The following is a 27279-nucleotide window of genomic DNA, read 5'->3' on the forward strand; positions in this document are numbered from 1 at the left end:
TGCCTGTTAAAAGATGACTCTTGAACTTCCACACAGAGATGATTTACAAATGAGGAAAGAAAAAAAAAAAAAAAAAGGCCAGAACAGCAAAAGAATTCAGGAACGAAAGCAATGCAGGCCTAGACTCGTCCCATCACGGAGCTCCTGAGTGAGGGAGAGGGTCAGTCCCCACGGAGGGCGGATTCCTCCTACCTACCCACCTGAGAGAAGAAAGCACACTCACCCGCACGCCAGCCCCGCCCCCGGCTTTTCTGTCTGGAAGGTTTAGTCCTCTAGGCGTGCCAACTCTGCTCGTATTTCACAACATTTCCCCAATGAGTTGTTTTTAAATTCACTAAAAGTTTAGGATTCCGCCATTTAATGTTTTGCAGATACAAAATTTTCTCACATGAAAATATGAAGGCAAGGAAAAAAGGATAAGAAATACCTTCCCTTTGAATCTCTAGATTCTTAACTGTAAATGTGCAGTATTTAGGTAGATGCCCTCAAGACCTCACAGGCTTTTTCTAAGGAATAAAAATATGCAGAACTACTAACACACATTAACTTTTCCACTTTTTTTAAAATCCTCACCTGAGGATATTTTCCATTGAGTTTTAGAGTGGAAGGGAGGGCGGAAGGGGAGAGAGGGAAACAGTGATGTGAGAGAGACACACTGACTGGCTGCCTCCTGCACGCTCCCCAGTGCAGGTCCGGGATGGAGCCTGGAACTGAGGTATGTGCCCTCCACTGGGAATCAAACCTGCGACCCTTCAGTCCACAGGCTGACGCCCTAACCACTGAACAAAACCAGCTGAGGCAACTTTCAATTTTTTAAAAAGTTCCTAAACATGGGTTGATATGTCCATGGGTCAGAAAATGAATTTAACATCCAAATAACATTCTTAGCACAAATAAATTTCTCCCATGATAATGCAAACAGAAAAATACAGTTAAGGTCAACCTGAAATAAATCTCATTTAGTAATAGCATCAATTAGGCTAGCTCTTAAATGTTAACAATAACACATATTTATTTTCTCCTAACCCCTCAAATAATAATACAATTTTGGTAACACCCATTTAAGTAAGAGGTTAAGTAACTTGTGCAAGGTTACACAGCTAGTAAGTACTAGTGATTCAAAACTGTTCATTTTTTACAAGTGATGACAATAGATTTATTCTCAAAAGTTAGTAAGTTTAGGAACACATCTGAATTATTAGGCCTTTCAAATAACTGGCTATGCAGAGACCCAACAATATCTCTAACAGAAGGCTTGTGTCCCGTGCTGCCCTCCAATTTCTGCTTTGAGGTAGCTGTGATCCTAGCCTCCAAACCTTTCCCAGAAGGTCAAGTGTAGTGAAGCATCAGTACAAAACCATGACCAATTAAAAAACTGCTGCTAGAGAAAATTCTTTAAATCTTCATAGACTCATGTGAGAGAACAACCGCCCGCAGCCCCGGCCGGTGTGGGGGTCCCACCGCCTCACTGATAATGGAAACCCTGGATTCCTCCCAGAGGTGTGAACTCCACCTGCGATGTCTGCAGAAAGCGCAGCCCTGGCAGTAACAGTTTCAGCTGCTCATCTCCCTTTGTCGCCGAGAGGAACATGATTGCCTGGGCCAGCGAGGGGAAATGAACTTGCAGGCTTGTGTGAAAACAACATAATGCTGTTTTTCCAGAACAGCTGATTAAGAACACGCTGTCCTGAGTGCAGTCAAGTGGAACGTTCCTTCCTGGTTCCCAGCTCTCAGAGGTGGAAAGAGCAGCTCCGCAGGCTCGGCCTCCAATAACAACACCAGGAAGGGGGTCCAGACACTTCCCGGGTCACTGCCACTCTGACAGCTGGGGCTGGAGGCCTCAGAGGCTCGGGAGGACGGGTTGTCAAGATATGTTGGCCAGGTCACTGTGCATACTTCACAGAGCAGGTTATAACGGTTGTCAGGTTTTTTAGAGAAAGAAAAGGCCAAGAAGGCTGAGGAACGTAGACCGCACCACGCTGTTCTGTAGCTATATGTCATCTCATGTTGCTGGGAACCCAGAGCGAGTTACATCTGCTTTGATTAGAGAGAAGATTCTGAATACGATGGCCTATACAAACAGTGACCACATTTCCTGACTGAAAATTGGGTCATCATCTGGCAAGTATAAGCACACACCTGAAATCCACCGGGCAGAGTATCTGAAACCAGGGACAGGCTCACAAAAGCGAAGGTGCGTCATCACCTGCCTCCCCGAGCAAGGTTCCCAGGACCCGCCTCTGGAGAGCCGATTCAGCACATCTGGGTGGTGCCTGAGAATGCACATTTTCACAAGCACCCCGAGGATATCCTTCCGCTCAGGCAAGTCTGGGGAGCGTTGGAGTGGACCAATTATGTTCTCTATCACCTGGTTCTCTTTACGATACTTCTACCTCTAAATCCCATTTCATAATAGCATCAATTAGGTTAGCTCTTAAATTCAATAATAATGCATATTTATTTTCTTGTAACCTCTCAAGTAACAATACAATTTGGGTAGCACCCGTTTAAAGTAAGAAGTTAAGTAACTTGAGCAGGGTTACACAACTAGTAAGTGCTGGTGATTCAAACAGGAGTGTGACTCCAGCAATATATTCGTAACTCACATCTATATATATACAGCCTCTTCTTTCACAATCCGAGATCCGTTTTTTATAAGTGATGGCAATAGATTTATTCTCAAAATTAGTAAGCTTAGGAACACATCTGATTATTAGTCCTTTCAAATGACTGGCTATGCAGAGACCCAGAGATCCAACAATATCTCTAACAAAAGGTTTGTATCCAGTGCTGCCCTCAAATTTCTGCTTTAAGGTTAGTTTTGATGCTAACCTCCATACCTTTCTCCAGAAAGTAAACAATGTCATCAAAAAGTCAATGGCCCCTCCCAGAAAAACAAGTATCTTAGAGGAATTACAATGTGCTATACTTTAGCCCCCAAATCTGAACAATTTAACAGATGGACATCTTGGTTTTTAGACCGATTTATAAAAACAAAAAAATATGTGATATTTAACCTTTTGCACTCGGATGTTGAGTGTGACTCGACACGGTTAGCATCGGTAGCAGGAATCGAGAAAAAAGCAAACGAGTGCAAAGGGTTAAACATTTCGTAGCTGCTCTCTCTCATCTTGTCTAACACTGGATTGAAAGAAAAAAGCAACCTTTTAAAATCACGTATGGAATCATATCATGGCCCATCCTTAAGTAGCTCAAAGCTTCCTACTGCTTTTTGGAATAAAACCTGGCTCCTCCATGTCCAGGCCACCAGCCCTGGCCTACCTCTCTATCTAGATCATTCACCCCCGTCTGTCCCCAAGCTCACTAGCCTCCAAGTGACCTTGGCCTTCTTCACACTCTCTGATGGGCCCAGCTCCTTTCTGCCAGGGAGCCTTTGCTCGTGTTCCTTCTGCCTGAAGAAATGCCTTCGCCATCCGCCCTGGCATGCTCTCCCTCTCCTCCTTCACACCTCAAGCTACACGTCACCCTTGGGTGACTGTCCTGATCTCCCCATCACATGGGATCCTACGTCACACACTTATCCCCACTACTTCTCCAAGCCCTGTCAGCTATACTGAAATCATCACTTCTGCGATGGAATGTCTGCCCTGCCCCAATAACCTAATCTCCATGACGGCAAGGACCACATCGGTGATACTCATTTTTGCATCTCCAGTGCCTTAAATATAGCCGAGTTCAATAAATATTTGAGAGAAGATGAAGCCTTCCTTTTCGCGCTTCCCTGTCTTCTTTCAAGAAAATATAGCTGCTTTTCCACTCCATTGTATATGCTTCACAAATTTCTAATCACGAAAGTAAGGAACTATGAAAAAGCTATGTTGAAACAATGAAGTCCCAAATTGAGAAATGCCACGTTGAGCCATTTAGACCATGCCTGTGGTCAGTTTCATTTCCTACTATAGAATCCTCTTCAAAGGGCAGCCCAGAGAGCAGAGCTACCCAGGCTGGGACCCCAGAGGTCAGCCACTGACACCCTTCTAGGAGCAAAGTCACGTGATGTTAAGGAATAGAAAGCAGGGAGGAAAGAACGTCTTGCTGGTCCACAGTTACCAGAATTTGTTCTTCTTATTAAAGCTAACGGGAGCCGCTCACTCTGTGCTGCAAGACCCTCACATACCACGTGCTAAGGGGGTCTATATGCTAAGGCGGTCCCCCAAGAGCTGTACCCTTCCCAGGCAGGCGCCAGGTACCTGCTAAGTGCTTCACTCACACATGACTTCACTTAATGGACTGAATCATTACAACTACACCGTGATCCAAGTGACTTGATCCCCATCTGGTCAAAGAGGTGAAGGAGGAGTCACTTGCTTACGCTCACAGAGCGGATAAGTGCTGCGACCCAGGAATCAGAAGCAGCTCTGCAAAGCGTGTCAGGTAGGACCCAGGGCTCTAGCGTCCAATGTACCGGTACCCAAAGTGCTGGTACTGAGCATGGATCACTCAGCTGCTCTAATCCAAGCTTCCTGGATTAAAGGCCCAGAGAGGGAAAGTAACTGAGACAAGATCACACAGCCTGTTGGTAGCTAGATCCAGCCAACAGGTCCATCCCTGTCAGACTGTCCTGACAGAGAGCCCCTCCCCTCACAGAAAGTCCCCAAAACCTTAAGAATAAATGCCCCAAGTCAAATTCTCCTAAGGAACTCTGCAATATTATAAAAATCCTGAAGTACCCTTTAGAGTTGAGCGGAAGCAAAGCAGAAGGACTTGATCCTTTCTTGCGGCTGCCACTGGTCTGAATTCACGTAAGTAGCTCCTTGTCTCTGCACTGAGCTCTTCTCTCAATGACAGAGCCCAGGAACGTGGAGCCCTGGGCCCAGGCCAACCGGGGCCGAGCGAAACGGGCTGGAAGGCAGGCAGCTCGGCCACTCCTTTATCTAGCGCTGCTCACCCTGAAGGAGCGAGCATCACGCTGCTTTCTGTCCAAGAGTGCATGGAAAAGGCCTGAGCAATTGGAAGCACCCCACACCCTGATTTTTATGATCCCTGAGGCAAGTCCTATCACCTGCATGCTACGATGGAATCCAACCACCTCTCCCCCTTCCCAAATCAGCCAACCACCTGCCAACAGTCTGCTATGCACTACCACTTCCGGCCACCACTGGACCTGCCAGGCGATGTGGGCTTGGTGATGGAGGCTTTCGGAGAAGCAGCCCTAAATGGCCTCCTGCCACCCTCAGGAGCTTCACACCCCAATACACTCACACCCCAGAGTGGCAACACCAGGAGAATTTCTGTTCTGACCGAGGCTCCCCTGGTTACAGTGAAGCCCAGCTCAGCCTGAGACAGGAGGGAGCCACTCCCTCTCACTCAGCAGATCCCAGGAGGGACAACTCACAGAGAAGGAGGCTCACCCCACTCCCATCAGCCCCGGCCACTGGGCCAGAGCCGCTGGACCTCAGGCTCTAGGCAACGCAGGGGTTCCCTGAGGGTGCTGTGCTCCAGCAAGGCTCTGTTAAAAACTCATTCTGTGAGATGTTTTTAAAGTAAAACATCAAATGAGGATGCACATAAGAGTACCACAAACATTTAAAGAACTCAACAATCTAACAATATTACCAATTTGCCATTTTGCTGACCACGCTTAAGGGCTGAGAAGTAGAGGATTAATTTAAGGGGTTACTATGTCCTTGAGGTGGGCAGATGGAGTGTAATCCTAGAGTCGCCACCTGGGGCATGTTACTCAGGCTTCTACTGCTCACTCTCCTGGTCAGTAAGCTGGGGTTAACATCTCTCTTAGCATCACAGTGAACTACAAATGAGAAAAAGCAAGTCATCCTCTAACATAGTGACTGGCACATGCTACGCCATAAATTAATGCTCATTTCCATCATCAATGCTTTTAGAGAACTTCCTTTCTTTAGTACCAAGTGTTTCTTTTCTCTGTATTAATTTCTCAAATTCTGCCAAAATGAACAACTCACATATGCTCTTATTCCAGCAATTCAGTATATTTTCCCTAAGGACATGTGTGGAAAAGACATCAAGCTATATGTCCAATGATCGTCATTACAATATGTTTGTGCCCTTCAACAAAAGTAATGCCTGCTAACTAGAATTCAAAATAATGAATAATGGGCCCATGTCTACATCCTAAGCCCCCAAACCTGAGAATATATTACCTTACATGGTAAAAGAGGCTTTGAAGGTGTGATTAAATTAAGGGTATTGAAGATGTGCTACACACACAAACACACACACACACACACACACACACACACACACACACACTGAAATATTATTCAGCAATAAAAAGAATAAAACCTTGTCATTGCAACAATATGGATGGGTCTCTAAGATATTATGCTAAGTGAAATAAATTAGGCAGAGAAAGACAAATACCATATAATTTCACTTATATGTGGAATCCAAAAAAACCAAAACAAACAAACAAAACAGAAACAGACTCATAGAAACAGAGACCACAGGTAGGGGATGATGGGATGGGTAAAAGGGGAAGGGGAATATAGTCAATAATACTGTGAAAAGTTTACATGGTGATAGATGATTACTAGAATGAGTGGGGTAATCATATTGTAAGGTATAAAAATGTCAAATGACTATATTGTACACCTGAAACTAATATAACCAATATCAGATTGTATGCCAACTTAAACTTAAAAATATTTTTAAATTAATTAATTAAGGATATTGATATGGGAAGAGTATCCTGGATTATCCAGATGGGCCCAATCTAATCGCACAGATCCTTAAAATCAGAGACCCCTTCCTGGGTATGACTACAGAAAAATCGTCAGAGAGAAGATGGAGGACGAACCAAGAGCAAAAGAATACTGGCAGCGTCTGGAAGCCAGAAAAGGCCGAAAGCCTGGACTCTGATTCTAACCCAGGGTGACCCATGTTGGGTTCTGCTCTACAGAAGCATAAGATAAATTTGTGTTGTTTCACAACACTGACATTGTGGTAATTAGTTGCAGCAGCAATAGAAACTAATACAGGGGAGGAAAGGGGGTAAATTACTTACAATTTTATATCTTATTTACTACATGTATATTGCTTTTATTTGAACTCTTATTTAGTTGGGGAGAAAAGGAAGAAATTCTTTGCCCCGTTTCTAAGTCATGATTCCCTGACTACAAAAGCTTTCACATAGCACTCAACTCCTTCTGCCTGCAAAATCCAGGCTTTCTCTCTTCACAGAGAACATTCTACTTACACGCAGAGGCTAACTCAAATGTCATCTCCTAGGTAAGGGCTTCCTGCTGAGGGGTCTCCCCTGTAGCTGAATTTAAGGGAGCTGCACATAGCTTGGTCCACCTGCTTTATGGTGGACTACTTGAAAACAGGGCTTGAGGCTCATTTGCCTCTGCAAACCCAACACCTCATAATAGGCATGACATGTGGTTAATAATTAGTAAGTGTTTGCTCAACTGAAATGACTACTGGATAGCATTAAATCCAAACCAATCTAATAAATCCCAGTTTTAAGTTAACAAGGAGATTTCTGTTGGGAAAAGACTGTTGTTAGTTATCTCATATGCATTATCCAGATCCCATAAAAGTAGAAGTTATATCCTTCAACACCACAAATCATAGCCAAGAGTTCAGAGTTTAAATCTTCTTTCAAAATCAAATTTTATAAAGAGTTTTGATTATCAAGAAACACTGATTCAGAGCTCTAGCACTTTAAATTTCCAGTAAGAATCTTCCCATTCCTGCTATATGCATGTGTGAGCTACATTTAAATTAGACTACCTGCTGTAGTGCTGAAATTATCCCTCCCTCCTACCAAATCAATTGTGTTGCTGGGAAAATAGGACATTTTATAGTCCATTAACGACAGTACAGTTGTTACAGCTGAGATTTAAAACAATCCAACAACTCAAGTCTTTTCTATGAATGGCTTATTTAATGACAAAGGACCCAGGAGAGGAGATAGAGTGATATTTGATTAAATGTTCATATGCTAAAGGCTATATCCACAAGCGAGAGCCAGGAGCTTTTGTTTTAATCTCCCAGCAGCATTCTGCTTCACAAATGTTAGAGCACCCAGCTCTAAGGTAATAGTTATTTCCATTGCTCAATTAGAGACCAAAGCACTGAAGAGGCTACACTCATGTCTGAGTGAGACATCTTGTGTAACTAATGACCTCACAAATCCTTAACCAATCATAGAGACTGAATTCAGGCAGACACTGAATTCTTCGTGGGTGTTTAAGCCAGAGCCCATTGTTCTGTGTGTGTGTGTGTGTGTGTGTGTGTGTGTGGTGGTGATATTGTTTTCATGTTAAAGTCAGATTTTGGGGATATAATTTACATGCAGCAACCCATTATTTTTAATATACAGTTCTATGAGTTTTGACCAAAACATACAGTCACAAAATCAACTCCACAATCAGGATAAAAACATTTTGCTCAATCCAAAATTCCTTATGCCATTGTAAGCCAATCCTTTCCCCAACCCCAGCCAACCACCGGTCTGCTTCCTGACCCTACACTGTAGCCTTTTCCAGAATGTCACACAAATGGAACTACATACAGTAAGCAAGTTCCCATTTTGAGTCACACCGGATATACCTTTTTTAGTTTGGCTTCTTTTACATGATATAATGTATTTATTTGGGATTCATCCAAATAGTTGTGTTTGTCCTTTACTATTGCTGAATATTTCGTTGATAGATATATTAGCTTATTTATCCATTCACTTGCTGAAGGACATTTGTGTTTTTTCCAGTTATGGGTAGTTATGATTAAAGCTGCTAGAAATATTAGCCTACAGGTTTTTGTGTGAACAGAGGTTTTCATATCTCTTGGGTAAATACCTAGCTTGAAAATTCCTGGCTTGTATGGTACGTATATGTTTAACTTTGTAAAAAACTACCTGTTTTCCAGAGTGGCTATACTAGCAATGCAAGAGAGTTCTAGTTGTTCTACATCTTCGCCAGGAATTGGTATTAACCATTTTTGTTTCATTTGCCTGTTTTTTAGCCATCTTAATAGGTATATAGTGGTATCTCATTGTGTCGTGTGTGTGTGTGTGTGTGTGTGTGTGTGTGTGTGTGTGTGTGTGTGTTTTAACTATTTTGTTGTTGGTAATTCTCACCTGAGGATATTTTTTTCCATTGCTTTTCAGAGAGTGGAAGGGAGGGAGGGAGGGTGAGGGGCTAGAGAGAAAGACATCGATTGGTTGCCTCCCACATGCTCCCTGACCAGGGGCAGGGAGCAAACCCACAACCCAGGTATGTGCCCTTGACTGGGAATCGAACCCAAGACTCTTCGGTGCATGGGCTGATGTTCTAACACTAGGCCCACTGGCCAAGGCTTTTTTAACTTTTGATTTTGAAATAATTTTAAATTCACATGGAAGTTGTGAAAATAGTAGAGAGCTCCTATGTATCCCAGGGTCCCCCTTTATCTTACATAACTACAATACAAAGATCAAAACTTGACATTGTACAATTTCATTAGCGAAACTACAGACCTTGTTCAGATTTCACTAAGTTTTTACATGTACTCTTGTCTTTTTGCCTCCAGTTCATAAGGGTCACCAGACACTGATCCAATCCTCTGGCTCCCAAAACACCAACTCAGTATGACTCCCAAACACATACATTTCCCCCCACTACCAGTGCTCAAGGTTCTAAAAGCATCCTCTTTGCTTCCTCTCCACCGTCCATCCCAAATAAAACTCCCCTTCCCAGTCAGTTCAGTTAGGACAGTGGTCGGCAAACTCATTAGTCAACAGAGCCAAATATCAACAGTACAACGATTGAAATTTCTTTTGAGAGCCAAATTTTTTAAACTTAAACTTCATCTAACGCCACTTCTTCAAAATAGACTCGCCCCAGGCCGTGGTATTTTGTGGAAGAGCCACACTCAAGGGGCCAAAGAGCCACATGTGGCTTGCGAGCCGCAGTTTGCCGACCACGAAGTTAGGAAATAGACTTAGTTGGGAAAGACACAAAGGCTTCTCCCACTCAAGAGGTTGAAATAATAGTTCGAGACCACATAGAGGAGTTCAAATATCTCACAAGAACTCACTCACCCAAAAGATATCACAGTAATTAATTTAAGGATAAGGATGGCACTAAAAAATACCTTAAACACATAGCCCTAAATTTATGAGATCAGTATTAAACTTTACACGAACCTCAAAATTAAGCCACTTAAGCACAAACTATTTTTATTGCATTTGTGTAATTTTTCATATAAGATATTTAGCACAAATATTCCCAACTGCAATTTCCCATCAGAAACTGGAACTGGATTATTCTTCAGTGAGAGAATGCTGCCAGAGAGCCATAGGAGCTACTTACAAGAGGACCCAGAGGAAACGTCACACCCCTTGTATTCTTAAACCCATGAAAAATAACTATGAATCAAAACTGAGTCTGAAATCTCATTTCAATTCCAACTGTCCTCCTACCCAAGGAAAGGAAACACATGTTAGGTTCAAAAGACCCAAACAAGAGATCAAAAAGCTGCCTATGAGCACTAAACAAAAGATATTTTATATAATTTAACTACAAGTGCAAAATTGCAATTCACTGCAATTATGCCTCTGCCTACAGGCCATTGTGTTCTGTCATAAGTATTTCTAAATGAAGCAGTCTAAGCAAAATGCCCATTTTTCCAAGCTAAAATAAGAACAGGTTAAGAGAAACGAACATTTTAATGATTGCTTATTTACCATGGATATCAAACTTTGACACAGTAAGCATTTGAGATTGCTAATCCTATATAATAAAGAGGTAATATGGCCGAAACCGGTTTGGCTCAGTGGATAGAGCGTCGGTCTGCGGACTGGAGGGTCCCAGGTTCGATTCCGGTCAAGGGCATGTACCTTGGTTGCGGGCACATCCCCCGGTGGGGGGTGTGCAGGAGGCAGCTCGTCGATGTCTCTCTCTCATCGATGTTTCCAGCTCTCTATCCCTCTCCCTTCCTCTCTGTGAAAAATCAATAAAATATATTTAAAAAAATAAAAAAAAGAGGTAATATGCAAATTGACCCTCACGCCCTAGTGTCACAAGATGGCCACCCCCACATCGTCACAAGATGGCCACCACAAGATGGCCACCCCCACGTCATCACAAGATAGCTGCCACAAGATGGCCACCCCAACATCATCACAAGATGGCCGCCCCCATGTCGTCACAAGATGGCCAGCAAGGGAGGGCACATGGGGGCGAACAGTCCTGCAGGGGAGGGCAATTGGGGGCGATCAAGCCTGCAGGGGAGGGCAGTTAGGGGTGACCAGGCCAGCAGAGGAGGGAAATTGGGAGTGACTGGGCCTGTAGGGAAGGGCAGTTGTGGGGGACCCAGGCCTGCATGGGAGGGCAGTTAGGGGGGACCAGGCCTGCAGGGAAGGGCAGTTAGGAGTGACCAGGCTGGCAGGGAAGCAGTTAGGCATCAATCAGGGGGAGCGGTTAGGGGGCAATCAGGCTGGCAGGCAGATGCGGTTAGGGGCAAGCAGGCAGGCAGGCAGATGAATGGTTAGGAGCCAGCAGTCCCGGATTGTGAAGGGATGTCCGACTGCTGGTTTAGACCCGATCCAGGGATCAGGCCTCAACCGGCAGTTGGACATCCCCCGAGGGGTCCCAGATTGGAGAGGGTGCAGGCTGGGCTGAGGGACACCACCACCCCCCAGTGCACGAATTTTGTGCACTGGGCCTCTAGTTGTAATATAATACCCATTCTCCCTTTCTTCCTTAATAACAGAACCCCCAATTTTTTCAAACTAGCACACAGAATAAGAACTGCAATTCTCAGACTCTTTTGCAGTCAGGTATGGCCATGTGGATCTGTTCTAGCCCAGAAGTTCTCTAAGTGGGTCTGGGGGTTTCTGAAAATCCCTGACTCCCTTTCAGGTAGAGTCCATGAAGCCAGAACAATTTTCATAATAATACTAAGATGGTGTTTGCCTTTTGATGTTCGTTCTCTCGTGAGTATACAGGGGAGTTTTTCAGAGGCTACACAACACATGAGACCACAACAACCAGAATGCAGAAGCTGATGAGACTCAGTTTCTGCTAAGCCAGACATTAAAGAGATTTACTACAAAATGCACAGCAGCGGTAGACTTCTCACTAACAGTTGGGAAAGAGTCATCCTCCCCCCCCCCCCCCACAAAAGGCATTTATGCTAAGTTCATTATTATTTTACTAGCAGCCCAATGCACGAAATTCATGCAAGAGTAGGCCTTCATTTCCCCAGCTGCCAGCACCAGCTTCCCTCTGGCACCCGGGACCCAGGCTTCCCTCTGGCTGCCGGCAGGCACCCGGGATCTGGGCTTCCTTTGCAGCCCTGGCTTCATCCGGAAGGTCATCTGGAAGGACATCCGGTATAATTAGCATATTACACTTTTATTATTATAAACTAGAAGCCCAATGCACGAAAATTCATGCAAGAGTAGACCTTCCTTCCCCCAGCTGCCGGCATGAGCTTTTACTTCAGCCTCTCTGGCAGGGACCCAGGACCCAGGAGGCTTCCCTCTGGCCCTGCCGGTAGGCACCCGGGACCCAGGCAGCTTTACTCTGGCCCCAGATTGTCCAGAAGAATGTCCAGTCTAATTAGCATATTACCCTTTTATTATTATAGATAGTAAATTAATATTTTTATATATTTCGTAAATCTTCACCCAAGGGTATGCGTTTATGTATTTTAGAAAGAGAGGAAGAAAGATATATATGTATATATATAGCGAGAGAGAGAGAGAGAGAGAGAAACATCGATCGCAGCCTCCCATTTGTGCCCCGGCTGGCAATTGAACCTGCAACATAGGCATGCTCCCTGATAGGGAATTGAACCCAAATTTGTTTGTTGTTGTTGTTGTTTTAAATATATCTTTATTGATTTCAGAGAGGAAAAGAGAGTTAGAAACATCAATGATGAGAGAGACTCATTGATTGGCTGCCTCCTGCACGTCCCCTACTGGAGATCAAGCCCACAACCCGGGCATGTGCCCTTGGCAGGAATCAAACCTGGGACCCTTCAGTCTGCAGGCCGACGCTCTATCCACTGAGCCAAACCAGCTAGGGCTGAACCCAAATTTGTGTGTGTGTGTGTGTGTGTGTGTGTGCACGCGCGCGCGCGTGCACGCTCACACGGGATAACACTCCAACCAACTGAGCCACCCAGCCAGGGAGAAAGTAATATTTTTTATATTTCTTACTTTTAATTTCTAACACAGAAAATATTTGCATGACTGTCCTACTCCTACAGACATGGTGGCTTAAAATAACATGAATCATCTTCGAGTTCTGGAGGTCAGAAGACTGAAAATGGGTCTTACAGGCTAAGATGAAGGTGTTGGCAGGACTGAGGGCCTCCTGAGCGAGGGGAGAACATGCCCCTCGCCTTTTCCAGCTTCTATAGGCTGCCTGTTCTCCATGTCTCGAGGTCACCCTTCCATCAGTGGCATCACTTCAACCTCTGCTTCCATCCTTGAAATTCCCACTCTGACTCTAACGCCCCTGCGCCCTCTTATTTGGACCCTTGGATTACACTGAGCCCACCTGGGTAATCCAGGATAACCTCCGTATCTGAGACCCTTGGTTTAACCACGTGCAGTCCCTTTTGCCATGGAAAAGAACAGATTCACAAGTTTGGGGAACTTGAGGGCCGTTTTTCTGCCTATCACAAAATGCTATATATAACCCACATAAGCAACGCTCTATAGGGTCCTCAATAATTTTTCAGAGAACCACTGCTCTACCATATGAACAGATTAAGGTAGTTATTAGGAGGGAAAACTCAGAAAAGCTAAGTTATTAGCCAAAGCCACACAAGCTGTGAATAGAACTTCAACTTGAAGCCAGGTCATCCGGCTGCTGATGAACCTAATATGGCTCCATCGATGCTCTGCTGCCAAGCCCCAACCACCCTCACTGAGGCAACAGCAAAAAAACAAATCACTGTGGGCATTTTGCAGGCATCAAATGAAGGGTGCAAAACAAGCATGCAGAGGTAAATTGGGTAAACAGGAAGTAGGACAGGATGGAGAAGAAGGTGTTTAAAGCAATACCTTTCAAAACCTTATTTAGAAATATACAAGTTCATTACCTTGTGTGAGAAAGAGGGAAAATGTTATGAATGGCCAAGTGTCCCAGTGCCAAGTCAGAGATGAGTGACGGATCTCAGTCCAGAGGAGCACAGTTAGGACCAAAGCCCAGGAGATACGGGGAGCATGTGCAGTAAAGCACTGCTCTGAGTCATAGGACGGGGCCCGGTGACCAAATTCTGATTTATGGGTACTCACTTGTCTTGACAATGACTGTCAAGCCCCAGTTTTTAACACCCCAACTGGAAAGTCCATCTGAAAGGCTGTCTGTATTCTTGGGCTGTCTCTGCATCTTTTAGATATGACCAAAGTTCAAAATGAGCTAATGATCCAAATCATAACTTTCAAAGGGACACATATTTCTAGTAAAAGAAGCAGAAGGGGAGGCTCACATACATGGCCAGGCCTTGCTCTACCACATGACCGGCCGGCCCAGGCAAACCGAACTGGGAGCAATGGGCATTACATTCCCTTCCCTGCACCCAAGCAGGGAGCACTCGCGAGTGATGGCTCCCCAGCCCAGAAGGCTGGGCAGGGACTCCTCTGGAAGCTCTGGCCTTCCCTGGTGAGCTGCTCGAGGTCTACCTAACTCTCTGGGGTGAAGCTTCCGAATGCTCGCTAACCAAACGAAAAAGCAGCAGTAGTGCCTGAACTAACAGCCAACACTAATGCAGGTTATGAGGAGTTAGTAACTTCTGTTAGAACTTGCTTTCCCAGGGAGAAAAATCCACAGAATTCTGTACTATTGACATCTTCCAAGTGAAAGTGCGGGGTCAATAACATGAGTCCCTCAGAGGCTCTCTAGCCACAGAGCTCAGCATTTCCTAGGAACGTTTCAGTGCCTGCCTTTTCCATGATTACACTAGGATTACAAGAGTGCTACCTGTGGCCTACAAAGCGTAAAGGTTTTGCAGGTTGGAAACATCACTGACATACCACTTTCATCACGAAATCCTAATCCACACAACCGGCCTGTCAGAGCTGTGAAGCCTCTGCAAAGGCATGGCATTCTCATCTCCTGCAGAATGCGTGAACTATGAAATCAGGCCGCTCGACTTACATCCATTTTGAAATAACAAATTTTTCACGTGCCCAAGTCAATTTAACGTTTTATAGACCAAAAGCGTTATGCTGTTTTCTACACCTCTTAAGGGGATGCAGAATGTAAGGACGTGGAGTTTACAGATGATGCCTCTAATTCACAATAGCAAACGGCAATTTTCTGCACTCGGTGTGAGAAGGATCTGCAGGCACAGATCCACAACTGAACCTTTTATGTCCAGAATTCTGGATAGAAATATAAAAGACACTTTAAAAGAAAACAGATTGGGAGGCATAAATAAAGGGTGCTGAGTAGGAATTCTGTCCTTACGAGTTATTCCAAAAGCAGTGATTCCAACTTCCAAGGAAATAAATATTCAATAGATTAACTAGAAAAAAAAAAAAAAAGAAAAAAACAGGCAAAAGTATAAGGTTATATAGTATGAGATATGAGTATAGATGTGGCTAAGCTAGCTTTCAAAGAAATCACTACTTTAATATTTTCCCATCTGTAGGTAAAATAATTTTTCATGTAAAACTTAAAAGAATTAAGAAAATTTATAAAGTACATGTACAGGAAAAAAAAACCTGATTTTAAAATATCACTTGGACACTGCCAATTTAGGAACTGTGGTGGACAAGATATTTGTGAAAGTACTTCTTAATGCGTTGCCCCAGGAGGATGTGGCAGGAACAGAGCACTGAAACCTGAGCGAAGAAGAGAGCAGGAGCTGCCCTGGAGGCGACTCTGAGTACCAGCCATGGGAGAGGCATCTAGCCTTCAGCTCTCAGCCACGTGTGGAAAGCCCAACCCAAAACCAGGACTCCCAAAGGGAACTAAAGTGGTCCTGGGTGGATCCCAAGAAAGGTTTTTATTGTTAAGACTGAGGCCCTCTTATTATCGAGATAATGCCGGCGGAAAGCAACAAATCATACACATATAAAGTTAAACAGTTACCACCTCTAAACAGTAGTTGCCTAATTTGTATGGTGAAACACAGAACAGAACTGAAACACTGAGAAGAACCCATAAGCACAGAAGAAGGCAGTCCTCATTAGGTGTCCTATGCGTTTTGTATTATTCTGGATGAGGATTAAAATACCTTAACTACTGATCTACTTCAAAACTGTTAAGTGTACACTTTCAGGGCAATCATTAGGAGAACAAATAGAATGCATACTTTCCAAATCAGCAGAACAACAACAACAAAAAATTGAATGAGAACACAAATCAACAAAAACTTCAATCTAAATGAAAAAATTAACAATAAAAAAATACACAGAGTTAAAAGAGGTTAGACTATATTTCAAAAAAAAAAAATCAAAAACTAAAAAAGAAACAAACAACACTGCTATAGCCATATAAGACTGAAAATTTTCTCTACATTAAAGTCATGAAGTCTGTTTTCCAAAGATACTAAAAAGAAAGATGCTCAATGTCAGTATTAACCAGGAAAATGCAAATTAAGGCCACAATAATATGCTATTTTATATCTGCTAGACTGGCAACAGAATACCAAAAGTTGGAAGAAAGTGGCGCAACGGATAAAGTGTAATAGATTTTCACAACAGAACTTTATTTAACATTAAAATTTAATTTACTACCATTGCATGCAACAAGTGAATTTTAACAACATAACTGAGTGAAAAAAATGCAAGTTGCAGAATACTTCACATAACGTACCACTCTTATCAAGCTTAGAAAAGGGACAAAACGCATCAATATATTGTTTGGATATAAACATAGTAATTATGTGCCAGAATGGAAACTACCAACATTCAGAATCCTGGTTAGTTCAGCCGAGTTCTACTTTGGCCACAGGACTTTCTCAGTGAAGGGAGCCGTTCACTGGCCTATGCTCAGAGCAAGCTGTTCATCTCATCTCAGACTGACACTGGCAGCGCCGGCCAAGACTACTCAGCTCCACAGGAAAGGGCAGACCTGGGAACTGTCATCTTCCAGGATAAAGAGTAACCCCAGATTAATGGAAAAGGCCTGGCCCAAGTGCCTCTCTCAGGTCTCCTTAGAGCCTTCCCTGATCATTTCTTCTATAAAATTCAATTATTAGTCATAGTTTTGGTTAAAGATGAAAAAATGGCTTACACTAAGGCAGAGATTTTCCTTAATTCAGGCAGCCTTTCTCCTTTTAAATGTCAAGTTTAAATGTTAAACTTTTAAAGGTGGTTTATGTGGCTTCAGATCCAGCAGCACCTTTTCTGTCATTTCTGTGACTCAGGCAGACATTATTTCCTGTGCCTTTTGTTTTATGAATTTCTATCTCCCTGGCCCATGTTGTCTTCCTCCTCCTTTGAGGAATCTAGCTTCTTCAGCCCTTTCTCCTCCAAAACCCTGGCTGATTTTGACCTGGGCACCACAAAGACTTGGAAGATCCCTCCGTCCATCAGAGCCTCACACGTCATCTCAGAGCAAAGCAGGAGCTATTTGAGGCACTTCGGACCCGTGAGATGTCTGGGAACGGGTAGAACAATGAATTTGACTTACATGCTGGCTTCCATACACCATCTGCTATGCTCCCACTTCACTGTTCTTGAAATTCAGAGAATCCACAACTCCTGCAGTCACGGAAGCTTTGCCTGGAACAAGAAAGACAAGAAATAAGAAAGAGGGCAACCGGAAGGAACCAAAGGGTCTACTGGGGAAAGTCTCTCTTCTAGAATTAATCTTGACATTTAAAAGAATAAAGAGCCCCTGGAGTTAAGAAAAAAATCTCTACCTCAGTCTAAGCCATTGTTCATCTTTAGTCACAACTATTAGTAGTAATTTAATGTTTGTACAGGAAACCATTATTATTTACAAAGAGCTTTCACATGCATTTTCTCATTGAGCCATAAGATCTTGAAAATAGGCAAGTATTATTTAAAAATACAGCAGCTGGCCTGGCCGGTGTGACTCCAGTGGTTGAGCATTGACCTATGAACCTGAGGGTCATAATACAGTTCAATTCCCAATCAGGGCACATGCCCAGTTTGTGGGCTTAATCCCTAGTAGGGGTCAATCAATGATTCTCTCTCATCATTGATGTTTCCATCTCTCTCTCTCCCTCTCCCTTCCTCTCTCTGAAAGCAATAAAAACCCCACATTTTTCAAAATTAAAAATAAATCAATAAAAATGCAGCAGCTGAATTTCCCAAAGTTACAGAACTTTCCCATGACCATTCAGCCGGCAAGTATCAAAGGAGGGATTAGAACCACCTCTATGACTCCTCCTTCTAAATTCTTCTATGGCACGAAATGAGATAATGGTTTCAACTTGGAAAGCAATCTTGTTACTTCTTCTTGCAGTAGACTTACTTTCTTAGCTAATAGATATAGAAATGGCTTTGCCTGCTGAATGACACAGATGCTGTATGATAGGATTAAATGTTCATTTGCCAGAGACAACCAAAAGGTAGACAATCTACACCAAGATAGTTAAGAAATGCATGCATCTTTTTCACATACTCTCCTTTTCTCTTTAAGCCATTGTTATATTGCTGGGGTTGTTGTTGTTTTTTTTTAACTTGGAAATAACTTCAAGCTTATAGAAAAGTTGTAGAATAATACTAGTTCAAAGAACACCATATATTCTTTACCCAAACTCACCTACTATTAACATTTAACCCATATACTTAATAATTCACTGTTTGTCTACAGACACATTCACTCAACATTTTCTTTCTGAGCCACGTGGTGATAATCATCAGGGCTTTTTACATCTAAATACTTGTGAATTTATTTCTTCTGAATAGCAGAATACTTAAATGGCCGTAATGTTATCAATCTTAGATTTAATACTGATATAATACTTTCATCTACCACCATTTTCAATTAACCAAATGCACTGGAGCATCTTTCCTCCAACTGAGGATCCAGTTCAGGGTCAGGTCTGATACTAATTGCCATTAATCTGAAGCACACAGCTTTCCTTTGTCTTTTATTACACTGACACTTTAGAAAAATATAGCTCTCCCCCTTATTTATATGAATAAAACATTTCCTTTTTACTTGTCTGACATTTCCTCATGACTCAATTCAGGTCGTGCATTATCAGCCAAAAACTACCGAGGCGATGGTTTCCTCTCCAGGTATCATATCTGAAAGCTTATACACAGTACAGGACCCCCCTTGGCAAGGTTAATTTTGATCACCCTGCCAAGGTTTTGTCTAATTTCTTCAATGGAAATATACTATGTTTTCTCTTGCAACTAATAAGTTATCTGTGGGGAGATACTTTAAGACCATGAAAATACCTTGTGCCTTGGCAAAATTTCCTCCTAGATTTAGCATCCATCGGTGATCCTTGCCTGATCCAAACTGGATTGCAATTGCCACAACATGCTGACAGCTCCAATGCCAGCATTCCCTCCACACTGTCAGTCATTATTCAGCGTTGTACATTATTTATCTATTTATTTACTTATGATCAATATGGATGTGTGACGTCCTACTTGTTCGATGGTTTATAATTCATCACTGACTTAATTATTCTGGTGCTCAAACTGTCTCAGATTTAGTCAATGGGAGCCCCTTTATCTTTGTGACATGCCCCATCATTTTTTTCTTACTTTTATATCCTTACTTACTGACATTACAAAAAAAAAGTTATGGGCTCATCTTGTACCTATCCCATCTCTTCTTTAGATGCAGTCATTTCTCCAAAAAGTCCCGATGCTATTAGAGACCAAGATCTAACATAACACGGTTTTAAAGGCATTGTCTGTTTGCATTGACTGCTTTTCATTTTAAATATGAGTCACATTTTCCTGCTTTTTGTATGCTTCCCTTCCATTATAAGGTAGACAATTAGAAGGTATTCAGTTTAATTCCAATGGCAATTAAATTACTGGCAGATCCTCTTAATCCTGTCAGCCTTGGTTTTATACCTGGTTAAGACAGCTATGTCTATTTCAGCTATGTCCATGGTTCTAGCATAGGGCCCTACTCTAAGGTATGGCCCTTACTCCTAAGATGTGGTCTTTCTGGTGTCTCAATAGAATGGCTAAGGTGCTCAGTGTGGTCTCTCCACCCTCAATAGGCCAGAAGTCTCCATTTGTCTCAGTACTACATGACCTCTGGTATGGCCATTCTCTTCTAAACCTGGTAGCAGCTGCTCTCTGCTGGTCTCACCTAATATACGTACACATTCCAGCTTCTGGGCTCCCCTGGCACAGCTCCCTCCTCCCCAGGGCCCTGCCACACAGATCCCAGCCTCTTGGGTAGCCCTGGACTCCATGAGACCACCATGCTCCCTAGGGCTGCCCTCCCAGGACAAAGGCTCCAGCAGAACAGCAAGGCAGATGAGGGCCTCACCTCACCTGATTCTCTTCTCTCAAGGATCGCAGTCCTGGCTGCCTGTTGCCCAATGACAAATAACAACGGCCTCATATGGTGTCCAGTTTCTAGTTTCCCACAGGAGGGCAAGTCCAGCACCAGACTCCCCGCCTCCTCGCTGCCTTCAACATTAGTGATGCTTGAGGACCGTGGGGCTGCTCTATTGGAGGGGTTAAGAATCAAACACTTTGAGCATATTGTAAATGCTCTTTATTTAAGCATTTCAAAGACACTCTCTATCTGTTTCTTAGAAAAGTATGTGTTTACTTTTATTGCAGCGCTGTGGCAAGAGAAACACTCTCTAGCCACCAGGCGATTCCAAACAAAATGACCAGAAAATGTCTCTCTTCCTCCACAAAGCTGATACTCGCTTCGGATATGCAGCTGTCTATCACCCCAACACACATTTACATTTATTTCTATTACTCTTCTTCCAAATGGCATAACAAAACACAATAGTCTATCCAGAGAAATGAAAGTTAGTTGCTAGTCTTCATTTTTCTTGTTTATGTGCATGTACTTAGGGGTGGGGAGAAAATTCCTTTTCATATAAATCATTTTCTGATGTATTTCCATTTCTACTTCTAACCACAGTGAGAAAATAATTAGGAAAAAAATATAGTAAAAAAGAAAACTGGCAATCCCAGACACCAAGTTAATCAAGAGGAAATTGGCTAACAAGAACACACTGTGAGAAAAGATAATTTTGCAATTACAGGAAAATGGAGAATAATGGTTCTTTCCCTGCACAAGCCAGCATACTCGCTCCCCTAGTGCGCACACACAAGCAGCGTCCCAACAGTGTGCCAGGCAGAAATGTGGGGCGACCTCCTTCTACTTCCTGAGCAGATTCTCTCCATAACAGAAATGGCCCTGGCTGGTTTGGCTCAGTGGATAGAGTGACAGCCTGCAGACTGAAGAGCCCCCAGTTCGATTCCAGTCAAGGGACATCCCCAGGTTGCAGGCTCGATCCCCAGTAGGGGGTGTGCAGGAAACAGCCAATCAATGATTCTCTCTCATTGATGTTTCTCTCTCTCTCCCTCTCCCTTCCTCTCTGAAATCAATAAAAATATATTTTTAAAAAATTCACATTGCAGCCACCTAATCCATTTTCTCAAAGGGAATCAAAGCATGGCAAGTTATACCTTTCTTTGGTTTTACTTCAAGTTCCCTAGAACTTAAAGGAGAGCAGCTGATGCAAACAAAAGGTCTATGTTTGTCCCTTGGCCCTCCTCGCTGTCCCTATCCTAAAGGGACTCTTGGATCAGTCTTCCCACAGGACTCAGTGTCTCCATGTGGATGCTGTTGAACTCTGATTCCTCTTGTCAGCACAATAGTACAAAGTCCTCCGTGGTTCCTCATTTCCCAGGTATATAATCAGAGCCTCTTGGCTTGAAAAACATCTGCTCCCTACTGAACTCTCTACTTCACCTTCCAGCAGTTTCTGCCCCATCACTAGTAAAATCCTTGTAGACATTTCTGCCCTTTCTTCTCTTGACTTACTCACTGAGGCTTGACACCCTCTGGGGAATATTTCATGATCACCACTCAAAGCTGGGTTAGTGTCCCAATCTTCATATTCTCACAGTACATAAGCTCACCTTTATAATAATCACTTACTGATTATTCTAAGTGTACATAACATGTATTATCTCAGTGACTGCCAACACAAACTCTGTACAGTAGGTGCTGTTTTCAGCCCATTCTACAGACAAGCAAAAGGGCAGAGAGGCTCAGCAGCTTCCCAGTGTCACACAGCTGGGGAGTGGAGGACCAAAGTGCTTACAGCCCTTCCATAAATAGTACCAAACACATTTAATGGAAAAGTTAATAGTATAACTAGTGTTCCCAGGTAAAGGCCCAGAGCAGCAACAAATGGTGGCCTCATGGCAACTCTAAAAGGGTTAAAAAAAAGTAAGATGTGAAAGATTCATCAGAATTCTTCAGAAGAGAATATAACAAAGATGTACATAAGCTAATATCAACTATGATACTCATGATAAAGACCAAAATATTTCATCCAGACAGTATTATAAACCTGTTTCAAAATGCTTAGGAAAAAAAATTTAAGGCATCCATTATAAGGGGTAAAAACAGCTGTTATGCACTGAGAGCCTACTCTGTTCTTAGCCCTATAACAGGCACTTCACAGATGTTATTCAATCTTCAAAACCACTCGGAGGTTCATCGAATGATCCCAGTTTTACAGATGAGGATCCTGAGACTCGGGGTTAGGTGATGGGATTCATGTGGCATTACAATAAGCAGCAGAGATTGTTGCTTAAAAAGGAAAGACGCACCGGTGAGGCCAGCAGGGCCATAATCTCAGGGTCGCACAGCCACTCCACAAGCATTGCCTTGGCACCAATCAGAACTTCATTGAGCAACATTCAATGAAATCCAACTCTCACCCCCCAAGATGTGCTTTAAAGAACCCCCAGCCACTGAAAGGTCGCGATATGTCCACCCATCAAAGTGGCCTGCTAGTACAAATCTCCTTCTATCATCCGGTTTAGTCATAATGTCCCTCAGGAACACTGTCAGAGATCACTATAGTTATTCAAAAGTGACTCAATTTCCACACACAAAAAAATGGGTTCTAGAGCTGGTACACTGGTGAAAATGGAGTAACATCAATGTGTTATGAAGAAACAAAATAATGTGTTTGGGCGAGAGTCGATAGAGAAGGAAAATGTAAATCAAAATATCCTTTTCTAATTTTGCTTGTAGCACAGTGTTCTTATCCCAAATAGCAAATCTTTGACTCTTGTACGTTCTGATTTATGGTTTTCTATGTGTCACCAAGAGACGTGGAAACAAAGGGTTTTCTATGTGCCCTCAGGAGAAAAAGAAGACAGCAAGAACGTTCACTGTGCAACTCCTAAGACTTGAGTCTGCTTCTGATACTTCAGAAAATAAACTCCATCCCTGAGGCCAGAGTCCCTGCTTTTGGTCACTACTGTACCCTCAGCACAATATACAGCCAGGTGTACTGAGGCCTTCGATAAACAAAGGTGGGTGTTCACACCCAGCACAGTACAGAACTATAGAGGAGAAGAGGTATAAAGACCTGCCTCAGGTAGGGTTTCTCATCCCATTCCAATAGGCCTCAGCACCACATTGCTCTTCGGAACCTACTAGCTATAGAAATGTGAGATTACAGAACTTTTTTTTTGAATGAACACGTAATATGCTTTGGTGGCGAAAATGCCTCCCAAACTCTTTTGACTATTCAAAATATTTGCCAATATTTTGAAATACTTACTGGACTAAAATATGCCTGCTAATCTGCTATTTCAGAAATATAAGTCATATATGCAAAAAACACACAGCTAGCATTGTGCTAGATGAAGCTGACAAAAGGAAGACCAAGGCTGGGCCAAGTATAGTTTCATAGAGACACAGAACATAAACAAATAATTACAGTGCCATACAATGAGAGCTTTCAGCAAAGTAGAACCAAGTGCAGGAGGGTGCAGAGGAGGGAATAACTAACCCTGCTTCACATTTCAATCCCACACTGAGAAAAAGAGCCTTTTTGTCCCCAATAGCCTTTGCAGTTTCCTTGTCTAATCTTCATTATTCCCTTCAAAGCAAAAAAGCAGCACAGCCCATCTAAATAATAAATACTTAGTCACTATGCTCCTCAATTATCATCCCATCTCCATGAAAACCTGCACATTGCTTTAATGTATGCTTGTTAGATAAGATCTTCATGATCAACCACACTGTAATATTAGCTGCTTAAACTCACACACAACTTAGGTGTTTAAGCTGTATCAAAAGATTTTTGGCCCTGGTATTTCCTCCAAAATCCCTGGCCTTCTTATAGCCGATTAAAATTATATTTAATATTCTGTCTAAAATCTTAAAGATACAAGCTAAGTTAATGGTTTATCTAAAATCATAATACAATACCTAACAGTTCATTTTATTAAATTATTTAAGTACTATCCATCTCCAAGAGAGATTTAAGAATATAAGACACATGCACTTGGAAGAGTCACAAATATAAAGTCATGAAATAAAAAAAGAAGGTGATTTTCTAATCACCAGATAATACTCTTGGTGTACTTGAATACAAAAATGATTTCTAAAGTTCTGATGGCAAAAGCAAAACAGGAAATGGGGCAGGGCACAACATTCTGATCAAAGGAATAATATAAAGGGTTTCCCCCTGAGGTAATGAGAAGCCATACAGCCTTGGAGATGGCGTGGAATTCACAAAGACAGAAATGGTAAAGAAGTTGCTACAGACATCAGACTACTGCCTCAAAGAACAGATATTTTTTAAGATATCAGCATTGGACATTTTGAAGGAACTACAACAAAAGTTATCCCAAAAGCACCCAGTAAAAAACCAAAATGGCCCATTGCCAGGATGCATTAAAGGTGACTTTGTGATTCCTATGGAACTTCCTTTTGGAGACAAAGATACAAAATACAAGGTGACCCTGTTGGAAGGCAACCACGTTAGGACATGACAAATCAGAACAAGCAACCAACACAGAAGTTCTATCAAATACACTGTAGTTCACTAATGAGCCAGAGAAATGGGTGTAATTGCTGCCATGAGACATGGTTTTGGTTTCATCAAGTATGTGGATCGTGATGCTCGTATGTTCTTCCACTAGAGTGAAATTCTGGATGGGAACCAGTTCCATGTTGCAGAGGAAGGAGAGTTTACTATGGCTCCTGTTAGGCTCTCTGCCCATGGAAATCATGCATGAGGATTAAAAAACTTCCCTGGGGCATGATCTCATTCCATTCCCATTCAGATCGTTTTCTGGGCACGTAGAGAAAGAAGCCACTTTCCTAATCCTAAAACCACTAGGCCAAATAAGGCAAAGACAAGGAGGCTGAGGATGGTATTATTGTTTATGATGATTGTGGGGTGAAACTGACTGTTGCTTTTCAAGCCAAGGATGTGAACAGATCTACTTCTCAAATAGGAGATAAGGTTCAATTTAGTATTAGTGGCAGAGGCCTGGACAGCAGCTAAACCTATGTGTGACTTTTAGGTCATAATTCTAATTCTAAGAGGCTCTTGGGTTATGTGGCCACTCTAAAGGATAATTCTGGATTTATTGAAACAGCCAATCATGATAAGGAAATCTTTTCCCATTACAGTGAGTTCTCTGATGACGCCAATAGCCTGGAACTGGGGGGACATGGTCGAGTACAGCTTATCCAAAGGCAAAGGCAACAAAGTCCGTGCAGAAAAGTCAGCAAAACACACATGATGTGAGGGACTAACAGCTCCTCTGAACTACCAGGAATATTTGGGTTTAAAAATGATTAAATATTGAAATATTTGGATAAAAGGTTGACAAAGCACCTTTAAATACATCATATCATGTTTCTACTTAGTTAACTACTTGTTTTAATTACAGAAATAATTCTATATGCTTACGTTAAACATTATAAGTGTTAAAGCCCTAAGAAAAAAATTCCAGGTACTTCAAATTCAACCACTTAAAGATAATCAAAGGGAACATTCTGATTAATGCCTTTCCTGGATTTCCCCCTGTACTACACAGTTTCTTTGTGTAGTATGTTAACCTTATAAATTCTATTATAGCCTATTTTTCATGTTGTTGTCCTATGTCAATATTTTTCTTCAACATCTCTGTCATGGTTACACAATATTCTATTATACAGGTGAATTATAGTGGATCTATCCATCACTCTTTGGAGGACCTATCTGGGTTGCTTCCAATGTGTAGTTTCAAACAATGCTCACTAAGCAAACTCAAAGTTAAATCTCTGAACACATTTAGCTTATCATTTACTTAGAAATTACTCCTAGAAATAGGCTCACTGAGTCACAGGATCTACACATTGTTCTCATGTAGTCACCGGAGGCCTTGTAGGCAAAACAGCCCTCTGAATCACTTCAGTCTGCACTTCTCTCGGCCTCCTGTGGCTGAATTTCCCCAGTCTGTTCCTCTTGTCTTTACTGTTAGTCTAATTATAATCTGGTTTACAAGATATTCAAATTCTATAGTCTATTGAATATCCTTAGTTCAATAAGCTATCTGGCTTGGCATAGCCTCTGAGTCCTTTAAAACAAGATCTGAAGTCATCCCGTCTGTTCGTCCTTCTGTGTTTTTTAATTTTTATCCATCTGTCATTTCTCTAATATCGCTAACTGAATGGCTGAGGCGAATCACCAAATAACCCAGGACCCTGCATTGACCTTACCTAATCCTTAGTTCAAACCTTCTTTTCTCCCCACAGTAACTTTCTAATCCACCGGCAAAGTAACTCCAGAAAATTTGGAAGCTCAGAACAAGTGCCTCCAAATCTCAAACCCTCCTTCTGCTAAGGATGTCGACACGGCAGCTTTTCTCAGAATATACTCTGTGAGGCACTAGTCTTATGAGGCGGCTCACCTGGGATAGTGTCGGTGATGACACATTGGGTTCTCTGCCCTTCCCCCTCTCAGGATGCTACGTCACTGACTTAGCATCTCCCTGTTTATCTAGGTGGGACCAAGATGTCAGTGGAACAACATGCAGCAGCATTTGCTAAGATCAGAGTGTCCTGAGGGGGACAGTCGCAGCAGCTCAGGATTACTTCCTGGACCGTAATTCTCGTCCACATCGCACCATCAGGAAGGTGAGGCTGCGGAGCTGAATCTAAGAAGAGCAAGAGCGTCACCGTAAGTACCATAAAGGAAAAGGAAGCAGACCGCACAAAGAAGCCTGGACGTGAACAGAGGTGGAGACCTGTAACCTCCCTTAGGAGTCCAGACCAGGGTTCAGATTTGCCATGAAATGCTTTCTCATAGACATCCTGGCTCTCCCCAGCTTCAAGCTGATTATGTGAGCTAATGTAGGTAAAGCACATCCTACCCACTTGGCAA

At 42.6% G+C, this 27279-nt stretch overlaps 1 protein-coding gene and 1 pseudogene across 3 annotated transcripts in view; one reads left to right on the plus strand and one right to left on the minus strand.

Moving 5' to 3' along the window:
• The window catches only part of SGMS1 (sphingomyelin synthase 1), a 251170-nt gene that overhangs the window by 141692 nt on the left and 82199 nt on the right, over window positions 1-27279 (minus strand). For 2 of the 3 annotated variants that reach the window (XM_054729295.1, XM_054729296.1), the window contains one exon: window positions 17583-17674. The gene's annotated coding sequence lies outside the window, so the exon portion shown is untranslated. Of the gene's footprint in view, window positions 1-1513; window positions 1531-17582; window positions 17675-27279 lie in introns of those variants that run through there. The other variant, XM_054729297.1, reaches the window with a different exon arrangement.
• On the plus strand, window positions 22650-27189 carry LOC103296393 (cold shock domain-containing protein E1-like; annotated as a pseudogene).

Source organism: Eptesicus fuscus, chromosome 17, assembly GCF_027574615.1.
Source record: "Eptesicus fuscus isolate TK198812 chromosome 17, DD_ASM_mEF_20220401, whole genome shotgun sequence".
Lineage (NCBI taxonomy): Eukaryota > Metazoa > Chordata > Mammalia > Chiroptera > Vespertilionidae > Eptesicus > Eptesicus fuscus.